A 13789-nucleotide genomic window follows, 5' to 3' on the forward strand; every position below is an offset into this window, starting at 1 on the left:
ATTACTCAACCCCCAACCAAGTTGGGAGCTTTACTCCATTAACATGAATGCCATTTTCATAAACACAGGATAGGAGTAAATAACATGATAATTAAGAAAAATTAATTAAATCAAAATTGGCACTAACATTAATTAACAAGGATCAAACACGCAATAAAAATAAACATAAAATTACTTCAATGCATTAATAAGATTCAAAAGTGACAAGATCTGAACATGAATTCATAGTAATCAAATGGAAAAGAGTAATAGAGAAATTAAAGAGGAAAGATATAAGGGAAATGAGACCAATTGAAGGTAATAGCAACTCTCAAGATCCAAATCAAAAGCAAAACTAAGAATGTCAAAAACCCTAGGAGAAGTAGTAGTTTCTCTCTCTAGAATTCAGAACTAAATCAAAAACTAAAGTGAAAAGTGTAGTGTCATCAGTCTCAGCTCCATCCCTGCCTTTAGTCTGCGTTTTTGGGCTTGAAACTGGGTCCAAATCAGCCCAGAAATTTCCCCCAGCGAGTTCTGTTAAGTGCGGCACGTGACGCTCTGTCACGCGTACGCGTTAGCCATGCATACGCGTCGTTGAACCTTGCACCTCACCACCCGTACGCGTCACGGAAAGACACTTCTTATCACACGCACGCGTCAGCCATGCGTGCACGTCGCTCCTCGCTTCTCAAGTCTTTCATTTCTTGTATTTCTTCCACTGTAACATGCTTCATCTTCATCCTTTAAGCCATTCATGCCCTATAAACCTGGAAACACTTAACAAACACATCACGGCATCGAATGGTAATAAAGGAGAATTAAAAATTAACAATTTTAAGGCCTAGGAAGCATATTTTCAATCATAGCACAAAATTAGAAAGGAAACTTAAAAACATGCAATTTACATGAATAAGTGTGAGAATAGTTGACAAAACCCACTCATTTCAGTCCAAAGTATATCATAAAATAGTGGTGTATCAGTCGGCCAGAAGAAGCCAACTCGGATAACCTTTTTGGCCAGTGACCGTGCTCCTAAGTGATTTCCACATATGTCACTGTGTACATCCTCTAAGACTTTCTTTGTATTGGTGGTCAGGACGTATTTTAAGAGGAGTGTTGAGATTCCTCTTTTGTATAGAATATTGTAGATCAATGTGTAATTTTTTTGCTTATTTAATAAGCCTTCTGGCTTCTTTTTCATCCTTGGGGAGGACATCAAATTTGAGGTAGTTGACTATAGGAGTCATCCATCCTAAATTTTGTTTGGATATGGTTAATACCTCTGAATTGCCCTCATCTTTTGATATTGATGGTGTTTGTAGAGTCTCCTGGATAATACTTTTATTGTTGCCCCCTAGCTTGGTGCTGGCTAATTTGGAGAGGGCATCAGCTCGGGTATTGGATTTTCGGGCTATATGTCGAACTTTTCCTTCCAAAAAGTATGTCAGTTGTTCGTGGGCTTCATTCAAGTGCTTCTTCATAGTGGGGTCTTTAGCTTGATAGGTGTCGTTAATTTACAAATTTATAACTTCCGAATCATTGAACACTATCAATTTCTCAGCCCCTAATTCTTTAGCCAATTTCAAGCCAGCAAGCAAGGCCTCATATTCTGCTTGGTTGTTAGAAACTAGGAATTTGAACCTTAGTGAGAGCTCTATCCGAGTTTTTTGGTCGCTTTCTAAAATGACATCAGCCCCACTTCTGGCTTTGTTTGATGACCATCTACATATAGGCTCCATGTAGCTGGATCTCATGGGCTTTCAGTGTACTCAGCAACAAAGTCATCAAGTTATTGTGACTTAATTGCCATCCGAGCTTCGTACTTTAAATCAAACTCGGACAGTTCCACAGCTCATTGTAGCATTCGTCTAGCCAAGTCCGTCTTTTATAAAATGTGTTTCATTGGTTGATTAGTATGAACTTTAATGGTATGAGCCTGAAAGTAAGGTCGGAGTCTTCGAGATGTGAGGATAAGGACATAAGCAAACTTTTCTATCTTTTGATAGTTCAACCCTGCCCCCTGTAAGGCTTTGCTGATGAAGTAGATAGGTGGATGCCCCTTTTCATCTTCTCAAATCAGGGCTAAAGCTATAGCTCGGCTTCCTACTACCAAGTACAGTACAAGCTCCTCCCCTTCAATAGGTCGAGTAAGTATGGGGCGTTGTCCTAAAAATGCTTTAAAGTCTCGAAAGGCTTGTTTGTATTCTGAGGTCCACTCAAATTGATTCCCTTTTCTTATGATGAAGTGATTTCAGAGTTGATCCGAGTAAGAATCTGGATAGAGATACCAACCTTCTATTTAATTGTTGGACCTTTTTAACACAAGCCAGGCTCTTCATCTTGAGTATAGCCTGACACTTGTCTAGATTTGATTCTATACCTCTTTGGGTTAACATGCCCAAGAACTTTCCAGCTTCTACTGTGAAGGTGCATTTTGAGGGGTTCAACCTCATTTCGTGCTTCCTTATTGTAGAGAACACCTCGGAGAGATCGGACAACAATGTTGTGTTCTTTTTTATTTTGATGAGCATGTCGTCTATGGTGCAGATTTTCTATATCCACAAACTGGCAAGTGCACCGGGTCGTACCAAGTAATACCTCAGGTGAGTGAAGGTTGATCCCACGAGGATTGATGGACTGAGCAACTATGTTTGGATGACTCACTTAGTCAGGCCAGCAGAAAGTTGTGTTTTGAGGGTTATAAAATGCATTAAACAGAAATTCAGAAAGTAAGAAAGCAAACAATAAAAGTGAGGTGAAATCTATAGGAGAAAGCAGTTAAGATTTCGGAGTTGTTTATTCGTCTGGATTAAGTTTTCTTACCAACTATTTTAATCATGAAAGATTTATTTCATAGCAAACTGTAATCGAATAAACCCTAATATTTTAGTGATTTAGTCTCTTCTAACCCAAATCAACCGCCAATATCTTGGTCACTTAATGTAGATTAGAGGGTTAAGTTCAATTCTAGTTTATGGCCACAAAAACCCTAATTACCCAAAGCTAAGAGGATTATATGTCACATATCCCGATTAGTTCAAGTAATTAGCAATTTAGGAGGAATTTGCTTTCAAGCTATTGTTCAAGTGAGATAACTCTTTCAAGAATCACAAGAACACATATAGAATAAGGGTTATACTGTCGTTCTACCCAGATTCATAAGATGAAGAACGAAAGCAATTCTTGAAACTGAATCCATACATTAATTAAAATAGAAAAGCAATAGTCTTAATTTATAGAAATAAACAGAGCTCCTAACCTTAATCGAGGAGGTTTAGTGGCTCATGACTTATAGAGAAAACAAGGGTTTCGAAAAGTCTGAACGTGTGGAAGTGAGAAGATCCTCATAAAGGGTGAATCTTTTCCCTTTTATATGTAACCTAATTTGATTTGAAACTAAATAAAATAATCAATTCTAAACCTAAAAGATTTTGTTTGTAAATAAAAATAACAAAAATAAAAGATAGAATATTAATTAAAAGCTAAATCCAACTAAAGATGCTCCAAGAGAAGGTTTGATCCGAATTCCCTAGAACGCTCCTGACTTTGTTGGGTTGCTGGTATTAAACGCTAGCTTGGTGTTTAGCACACTGATGGGCAACTTCAAAACTCCTCTTTTTTGCATAAAACTCTGCCAAATTGATCCGAATTTCACCTAAAATAATTAAAACACAACAATTCAAAGTAGCATCCAGAGAGGATTTTAATAGTAAAATGTACTTAAACTCATTAAATTCTAACTTAAAATAAGCAAAAAATGGGTATAAGATGCTCACGCATCAGTCTACGTATACCTCCATGAGTTTTCCCAATTGAGAGGAAAATACTTTGTTCATTAGTCGTTGGTAAGTAGCCCCCGTATTTTTTAACCCAAAAGGCATTACTATATAGCAATAGTTAGCCTTTGAAGTGATGAACGATGTCTTTTCTAGATCAGGCTTGTACATCAGAATTTGGTTGTATCCCGAGTAGGCTCCATAAAGGACAGATATCGGTAGACTGAGGCTAAGTCGACCAGGGCATCAATGCTAGGAAGAGAGTATGGATCCTTGGGACAAGATTTGTTGAGGTCGGTGTAATCAACACACATCCTCCACTTTTCATTTTGTTTTTTCACCAAAACGACGTTAGCTAGCCATAATGGGTATTTTACCTCCCTTATGAACCCTGCCTCCAGCAAGGCTTGTACTTGCTCCTCCACGACCTGTCCTTTCTAGTCCTAGCTTCTGAAGCTTTTGCTAAATAGGTAGGGAGCCGGGATAGACTGCGAGTTTATGGGACATTAGGTCGTCTATGCCAGGCATGTCGGAAGCTTTCTAGGTGAAGAGGTCGGAATTCTACCTTAGTAGATCGTTGTTCCTTCATGTTTTCCTCCAGGTTAGCCCCTATATTTGTTGTTTTGTTAGGGTGGTCCCTGATTTGTACCTCCTCTACCTTGCTTCCAAGTTGGGAATGCAGTTCTTCTCGAGTTCGGACTCCACCCAATTCAATCGTGTTGACCTTTTTGCTCCCAAGACTGCCTTTTAAATTAAGGCTTTCAGTGTATCACTTACGTGCTAGCTTCTGGTCCCCTTTAATGGTGGCAATTCCTTCCGCTGTGCAGAGGTGAGGTGTTGAGACGACAGCTACAAGTTTATTCAAGGTGGTCTGACCTATTAAGGCATTGTATGCTGAGGTTACATCAACCACGATGTAATCGATACTTAATGTCTTCGACCTCGTTCCCTTTCCAAAAGTGGTGTATAAGGAGATATACCCAAGAGGTCAGATTGGCGTGTCTCCCAGTCCGAATAGGTTGTCTGGGTAGGCCTTTAAGTCCTTTTCTTCTAGTCCGAACTTGTCGAAGGCAGGTTTGAACAGAATGTCCGCTGAGCTACCCTGGTCTATCAGGGTTCTATGAATGTTAGCGTTTGCGAGGATCATTGTTATCACCACGGGGTCATCATGCCCAGCTGTTATCCCTTGGACATCTTCTTTAGTGAACGAGATAGTAGGCAAGTCGGGAAGTCTATTTTTCTCCCTGATTTGGTATATCTCTTTGAGATGTCTCTTCTGTGATGATATTGACATTCCTCCCCTTGTAAATCCTCCATTGATCATGTGTATGTGTCGCTTTGGGGGGTCTGAGGTGGATGTTCTTGCCGTCCTTCTTCTTCCTCCCTCATTCCCTTCATCGGGTCGTCCGATCTATCCGCTAAGTATCTGTCTAATCGGCCTTCTTTGGCTAACTTTTCTTTGACATTCTTCAAGTCGTAACAACCATTGGTGGAGTGTCCATAGAGCTTATGGAACTCACAGTATTCTGTCCGACTTCCTACCTTATTATGTTTGATCAGACGAGAAGGTGAAAGCTTCTCTGTGTGGCATATCTCTTTGTAGACATCCACTAGAGAAACTCGGAAGGGAATATAGTTGTGGTATCGTCGGGGATTTTCTGAGTTTTTCTCTTCCCTCTTCTTGGGCTCTTTTTCCTTTTCCTGAGATGATAGAGCAGGTTTGGCCGTGGAAAAGGTTCCCCGAGTCAGGAATTCTCCTCCATGTTGATGTATTTTTCTACCCTTTCTTGAATTTTATTCAGGGAAATTGGGTGCCGATTGGCTACGGAATGAGAGAATGGCCCTTCTCTAAGGCCATTGGCTAATCCCATGATCACAGCTTCAGTAAGTAGATTCTGAATCTCCAAGCATTCCTTGTTGAATCTTTTCATGTAGTCTCGGAGGATTTTTCCGACCTCTTGCTTGACTCTTAGCAGGCTCAAGACGTGCTTTGTTTTATCCTTTTGGATAGAAAATCTGGTCAAAAATTTTCTAGCCAGGCCGTCGAAGCCAGTCACCGACTTAGGGGTAAGTTATCGAACCACTTCATTGCCGCTTTAGTCAAAGTGGTCGGAAAGGCTTTGCAACGGGTGGCATCAGAGGCATCAACTAGGTACATCCTGCTTTTAAAGTTGTTGAGATGGTGTCTTGGGTCGGTCGTTCCGTCATAGAGATCCATGTCGGGAGTTTTGAAGTTCCTAGGAACTTTAGCCCGCATGATCTCTTCTATGAATGGATCTCCACCTAAGGAGCTTTCTTCCGGATCTGTTCGGTTATTTTGATTGTGAAGGTCGGCTTCTAACTTCAGGAGCTTTTCCTATAGCTCCCTTCGTCGCCTTACATCCCTCCGTAATTCTCGTTCTACTTCTTGTTGTCCCTCAACCTCATGCTCGAGTTGTTCTAGTCATTTTTGTTGGCCACGGACCAGACCCAGTATCTCTGCTGCTTGAGGGGGCTCTTCATCTTTGGGGTGATGAATTTCCAAAAGAATCCGCCTTAGCTGGGGGTTCCTCGATGGCCGTTTTCCATGAGTACCATGTGTTTGGTGTGGTGGAGGTAGTATAATGGCGTTGCCCGCTGGTTAGGGCTCGACTTCAGATTTAGACGCCGTATGGCCATATTCATATTGGTGGTCTGCCATTTGTCAAGGCATGAATTCCAGGTCCCCGGCAACGGCGCCAATGTTCCAAGAGTTACCTGAAACGTTGAATTGGGCCTGAACGCGAGGTCCATATCCCTTTGTGTGGTTGCGACCGACTTGTTGTTGTCGAGGTATTGTCTGCCCGAATTTCTCGTGAGAAGGTGGGGAGTAGTACCTGCAAGAGACTCCGATACTTAAGTTAGCAAGGGTTTTAGACAAGTTTTTAGTATATTGAAACGTAAATTATACCTGAGAGGTGTAGTATATTTATAGTAAAGTTGATAACCACCTTTGTTGGAATAGTTCCATCTTTTCTGATGGATAACCGTTTCCTTTATCTTGAGAGTTTGTTGGGATTTATCTTTTTAGCGAAGATAGAGATTGTAGGCGAGATTTGGGAAGACAGTTACTTGCTTTTGGACAGGTAGAGCTGGACCCCTTTGTCGATGTCTAACCTCTTTAAAGAGGTCGAACATGTCGAGGAGGCCGCCCTTCTTGGTAGGCCTTTTTGTCTTATTAGACATAGCTTTATTTATTAGGTCAGGATATGAACAATATATATATATATATATATATTCCAGGTCTTTGTCTTAACCTCTGTAAAGCTTGTTGACTAATCTAGTGATAGATCTCTCTTAAAAAAGGCCTAATTGATAAATTATCATTAGATTAGACTAAGCTTGTAAAAAGGATTCATGTCTTTTTGAAAGGTCCATGGGAAGTAAATAAGTCAGACTCAAATAATATGTTGAGGAAATAAATCAAATTAATTATAAAAAAAAAACTTTTTTTTCTGTAAAACAAAACCTTAACATTGAATAATTTATGGAACTAACTTTTTTTTAATTAATATCAAGTAATTTTTTTATAATTATTTTGTTTATCTTAAATTTTACAGTCAACATTTTACATCATTAACCCTAAACCTAAATTATAAAATACTAAGCTTAAATTCTCCAAAATAAGGATGTGTGATTTTCACTATCAAAGATTTTTTCCCAATAATTTTTTCTAATCCTATAGACATAATTTAGTTAGATATTCATGTTTATGTTGATGCTGTCTCTCGTTTAAGTGACTCAGAAATTAAATACTTAACTTAGTCCTTTGAATTTAACTTATGTCTCCACCAACGATCACATTTTTTGAACAAAAAAGCATGGACAAAATTATAACGTGACAATTGATTAAAAAATGATGGCCAGAAAGAATAAGTTACAGCTGAATAGGAGACACTTTGAAAAAACGTGGCAGTAACTAAAAAAGCATGGCAACTTTTAATGGCCACGTTTTTTTCCAACTTTTTGACAGTTTAAAAGCATGGCAAAAAGAAAATTATCTTGTAGTATTCAATTTGGTCTAATAAATTTCAACTGATCTAAAATAGTCTATCAAATTTAACTTCGTAACTTAATTTGATTATTTAATTCTCAATTGACTTAAATTTGATCTCCTTCTCACCCGCACATACAACAAAAACAACAATAACAATAACACATTGACTGTAATCCTCATCTCCATCTCCATCTCCATCTCCGTATGCTCTTCCATGCAGCTTGACCATAAACCCTTTATTGAAATGCCCATTTTCTTCCCATGAAGAACTTCATCTACATCTAGATTTCCAATGGGCATGTACACATACGACAAAAAATTGGTTTCATGGTTTTTACAAAAACCTGGTAAGCTAAAATGTGTATATGTCAAATCCGCTCCAATGTTTGAATCTCTGCATTGATGATTGATCCATGATCATGAAAAGAGCCCCGTCACGCCAACCTATTTCTCCGCTGGCGTTTGCGCCTTTTTACAATGCATGAACCTGCTATATATATATATATATAGAGAGAGAGAGAGAGAGAGATTTAATTCTCAACAAATTTTAATCACTAAATCAATCCCTAATTTTTTATTGTTAGAGAAAAAATAATCCTCATATCAAATTTTAGTAAAAATTAGACAAATGAGTCACTATTGTTATCTGATTAAGATATAACAATAATTAAGATATAACAATCTCTCAAAATTTTTAAATTCTCAAATTAATCCATCTGTTTAAACGAACAATCTGATATAAAAAGACTAATTTATCTAACAAAATAAAAATTTAGAGGCCAATTTAATAATTAAAATTTGGAGTATTACTCAACGTCTTCCTTTTATAAACTTTAGTTCCATTAGGAGCTCTATCCCTTACACATTGCCTCTTGAAGCAGCCACACCCTGGCACTGCTGGGATGTGCACTGTAGTTAGTGGTTTGTGTTACATGACCAAAAGGGATAAAACTTGACAATCTAAAGCCTCACAAGTTTATAAAAATTATACAATGTGCCTAATTTACATTGAAAGTTTAGAAATTTTTTTTTTTTAAAGATAAATGACATAGAAAGCTACCTTCTACTACGTTCAAATGATTTCCAAGTTGCTAGAGATCCAAGTTTTCTGTCAATTTCAGAGATCGTTGATTCTTCTATTGTTGAACTCAAATATCATTTTCCGTATTCAAGTCTAACAAAGAAATGGCAACTAGCCAAAAACTAAACCAAATTTCATAAAGTTCTTGCACCTATAGTCTAACCTCAATGGCAACAAAAGCTCTGCCAGACATTATTGATCTGAAATGCATATCCAGATTCACTAATTCAAGAGATTTGAAACGGTGGGAAATTTTATTCTCTCCTCCTTGGGTATCTCTGCATACCTACAAGGGACAAATTTTAATAGATTAGCATTTTGTAACAAAGAAGAATGACAAAAAGGAGTTTGAAGTTTGAACACAGTTTTTTTTATTTTTTTGGTTTCTCAAGGTATTTCTCAACCCAACAGGCCAAGGACTAATCCGCCACAATACTGAACTCCATTTAAGGGTTTGCCATTGGCCAACGGATTGCTGCACACAAGGCAAAATTCAAACCCCCGACGCTTGCTTAAGCGGACTAGTGAAATTTGAACACAGTTAGCGGTTATCTTTTACATATCTTATTTGAGCTTAGGGTGTCTTACTTGACTTCCATCCCTCCCCAAATAGGGCGTGTCATTAGAAGAATGTTTTTACATCTATGGAAATTTTACACAAAACCCTTGCATCGAAATGATTTTACAACGTAAGATTCCCAGGAATTTAAAACTTTTTCACGAACCACATGCTTCCTCAGAAAATTCTAGCTCTATTACCTTTGTTATAAAAAAGAATTAAAAACAAGAGAATAATTTGAATTACCTTTGCTCATAGCCATCGGGTTGAAAAATTGGATCCCATAAAAAATCAGTGGATCCTCTTGGAGGAACAATCTTCCCCTATCATGACAGCAAAACATGAGTTAGCAAAACATCAAGTCACGCATGGAACTCCGTAACTGAATTTATTTACTTTTGCAACTTCAAGAAATAATTAGATTCATGTTTGTTTACTAAAACATGACGGTCAATTCAAAGAAAATGTGTATAATATACAACAATAAAGTCTTGTCCCACTAAGTGGGGTCGGTTACATGAATCAAACGACGACATTGTGCTTTGTCATGTATCATGTCTACAGAGAGACCATTTACATGTAGATCTCGTTTGACCACCTCATGGATGGTCTTCTTAGGTCTTCCTCTGCCTTTCGCCCTTTGTCCATCTTTCATCTCATCCACCCTCCTGACTGGATGTTCTATTGGTCTTCTTCTCACATGTCTAAACCATCTGAGATGCGATTCAACCATCTTTTTCACAATGGGTGCTACTCCAACTCTCTCCCTTATATCTTCGTTCCTTATTTTATCCAATCGCGTATGACCACTCATCCATCTCAACATCTTCATATCTGACACACTCAGCTTATGTTCGTGCTCCCCTTTAGTCGCCCAACACTCCGTACCATAAAACATAGCCGGTTTTATAGCGGTGCGATAGAATTTACCTTTAAGTTTTAAAGGCACCTTTTTGTCGCATATAAAACCAGATGCCCAACATCTCCATTATCCTGTATGATGCACCTAAGATACTTAAAATTTTTAACTTTTCGTAGGATGTTTTCTCTAATCGTCACCTCTATATTAGGGTTTTCCCTTCTCAGACTGAACTTACATTCCATATATTCCGTCTTGCTACGGCTTATGCGTAGACCATACACTTCTAGAACTTCTCTCCATAACTCTAACTTCTTATTTAGGTCTTCCCTTGACTCTCTCATAAGGACGATATCATCGGCAAAAAGCATGCACCATGGCACAAGCTCTTGGATGTGCTCTGTGAGTACTTCCAAGATTAATGTGAAAAGATATGGACTTAGAATTATCCCTGGTGTAATCCTATACTAATAGGAAATTCCTCTGTCACACCACCTTGAGTCTTCACATTAGTTGTGGCCCCATCATACATGTCTTTAATTGCACAAATATATGCAATCATTACTCTCCTCTTTTCTAAAACCTTCCATAAGACCTCCCTTGGTACTCTATCATACGCTTTTTCCAAATCAATAAACAACATATGTAGATCCCTTTTATTACTACGATACCTCTTCATTATCCTTCTTAATAGGTATATCGCTTCAGTGGTAGATCTGCCTGTCATAAATCCAAATTGGTTCTCTGTTACTTGTGTCTCTTTTCTCAATCTCCGTTCTATCACCCTTTCCCATAACTTTATAGTATGACTCATAAGCTTGATTCTTCTATAGTTTCCGCAACTTTGTATATCCCCCTTATTCTTGTAGATAGGTACCAAGGTGCTCTTTCTCCACTCATCAGACATCTTCTTTGACCTTAAAATCTCATTAAATGACTTGGTTAACCAGTTAATGCCTTTTTCTCCAAGACCCTTCCAAACCTCAATCGGGATATTATCAGGTCCTACTGCCCTGCCATTTTTCATCTGCTTTAGAGTCTCTTTTACCTCGAAATCTCGAAACCTTCGATAGTAGTTAAAGTTTTGATCTTCTTCCCTGGTGCATAACCAACCAAGGCTCGAAAGAGTCTTTTGTCCCTCATTAAATAACTCGTAGAAGTAGCTCTTCCACCTTTCATTAATCTTCTCCTCTTGAGCCAACACCTCTCCATCCTTATTCTTTATGCACTTAACCTGATCCAAATCTCTCGTTCTTTTTTCACGGCTCTTTGCGATTCTATATATAACTTTCTCCTTTTCTGCCCAAAGACTGGTAGAGACCATCATATGCTCTTGTTCTTACTTCACTTACAGCCATTTTTGTCTCTTTCTTAGCCGCCTTATATTTTTCCCAGTTATCTGCGTTGCGGCATAAAGACCACTCTTTAAAGCACTCTCTTTTTATCTTTATCTTTTCTTGTACACTCGCATTCCACCACTAGGACTCCTTGTCTCTTGGTCCTATTCTTTTAGATTCACCAAAACTTTCTTTTGCTGTTCTTCTAATAACTTCTGCTATCTCCCTCCACATCTCTTCCGCGCTTCCATTCATATCCCACTTTGCCTCTTCTCCTACCTATCAAAGGAAGTTTCTTTGTTCCTCACCTTTCATCCACCACCACCTCGTCCTTGGGTTCTTCGTATGATGTCTTTTCCTCAACTTTTGCTCAACGTGAAAATCCATGACGAATATTCTATGTTGTGTTGTCAAACTCTCTCCCGGAATAATTTTACAATTAATGCAAAATTTTCGGTCGACTCTCCTCAACAAGAAGAAGTCGATTTGAGAGCTTGTCATGCCACTCTTATAGGTTTAAGATGTTCGTCTCTCTTTTTAAAACATGTATTTGTGATGAAAAGATCAAAGGTTGAGAAAAAGTCCAAAATAGTTTTACCTTCATCATTGATCACCCCGAAACCATGGCCTCCGTGAATACTCGCATATCCAGTCACTTCTCTCCCAACATGGCCATTTAAATCTCCTCCTAAGAAAATCTTATCTTCCAAAGGTATGTCCTGAACCAAACTCTCTAGATCCTCCCAAAACCTTATCTTGTGTTGTTCGTCCGAACCCACTTGCAGTGCATATGCGCTAATCACATGGAAAGCACATCCCTCCACCACAAATTTGATAGAGATGATCTGATCTCCTACCATCTTGACATCCACTACGTCCTTCTTCCACTGATTATCCACAACTATTCCAACCCCATTTCTATTCTTCACATTTCCTGTATACCAAAGTTTGAAACCAGAAGTATCCAACTCCCTAGCCTTCGCACCAACCCATTTTGTTTCTTGTAGGCATGCAATGTTAATCTTCTTCCTTGTCATGGTGTCCACCACCTCCATGGACTTTTCTGTTAGAGTGCTTATGTTCCATGTCCCAAATCTCAACCTTCTGTCGCTCCAACCTTTACCTTTTACTTTGTGAACTTAGCTTATTTACCCTCGTCCGTTCACGAAAACGCGAGAACCCTTGCTCATTTAACACTACATCCGGGCACCAATGCAGCTGCTCTTGCTCATTTGACACCGTACTCGAGCCATACAGCACGTTGCTTCCGGGCAACGACCTAGCTTTAGCGCAATAATGTCTTTGATTCATGTCACGGGAATTCGACTATATTTTTATGTTGGTTGTCGAAGACCTAACACAACCCTCCTCCTTTATCCGGACTTGGGACCGGCTATGTACCGCAAATGTAACATAGGCGGAGTTAAAATGTGTATAATATGTGGTAGACAAAAACACCATATGGGATTTCAGAGAAATACCGGAGTTTTTCCAAGCAAATGTGATAGGTTCCCTATTTGGGCCAATCGCAAAGGAAAATACACATAAGGCATAAGCTGATTTATTATCATATGCCCTCAACAAATTGTTGAGACCTGGAAAATAAGTTGGAAATGAGTAGATCAGATTCTGAGATATCCTGAAGAAAGGCACTCAAAGAAGTGAAGGTTAATTCAGAATAAATCAGCTTACGGACAACCTTCATGACCAATCTTCTGCAAAAACCATTTGCTGCATGATTTATTAAACTCGTTAGACTATGACAAAAGATTGCATATAACCTTAGGTAGATCCACATATGAATAATATATTAGAATAATCCAACTTCTTAGTGATTAAAAACTAGTTTTGGTATTGACTAAGAGTCTAAGACTTAAGTCGTTCAGCTAGCTATACATTCAATAGTTGTTATAAGTTAAAATTCACATTTCTAACATTTTTCCCTGTTCGATTATACATCTTAACCCTCCCAAAAACTCTTCTAGTGATTTTTGAGTAGTAGAATATTTAGCTTCTTAAGAAGTATTTAAAACACTAAAAGGAAGCGGCTGTCACTGCATATCCAAACACAAAAGAACTCAGTTGCAAATTTAGTTCTTTACACACAAGCGCTTAAATTCTTTTTACACAAATAGGCCCTAACCGACTCTTCCACCCCCTTTCTATTGATCTGTAAATGTTCA

The 13789-nt window shown here is 38.5% G+C and overlaps 1 long non-coding RNA gene across 1 annotated transcript; it reads right to left on the reverse strand.

Annotated features, from left to right (window-relative positions):
• Nucleotides 8859-9978, reverse strand: LOC110267851. The gene is made up of 2 exons (XR_002355792.1): nucleotides 9657-9978; nucleotides 8859-9137 (listed from the first exon to the last, which is right to left on the reverse strand). It is a non-coding gene; the product is annotated as an uncharacterized LOC110267851 (long non-coding RNA).

The sequence above is a fragment of the Arachis ipaensis genome, chromosome B10 (genome assembly GCF_000816755.2).
Source record: "Arachis ipaensis cultivar K30076 chromosome B10, Araip1.1, whole genome shotgun sequence".
Classification (NCBI taxonomy): Eukaryota; Viridiplantae; Streptophyta; class Magnoliopsida; order Fabales; family Fabaceae; genus Arachis; species Arachis ipaensis.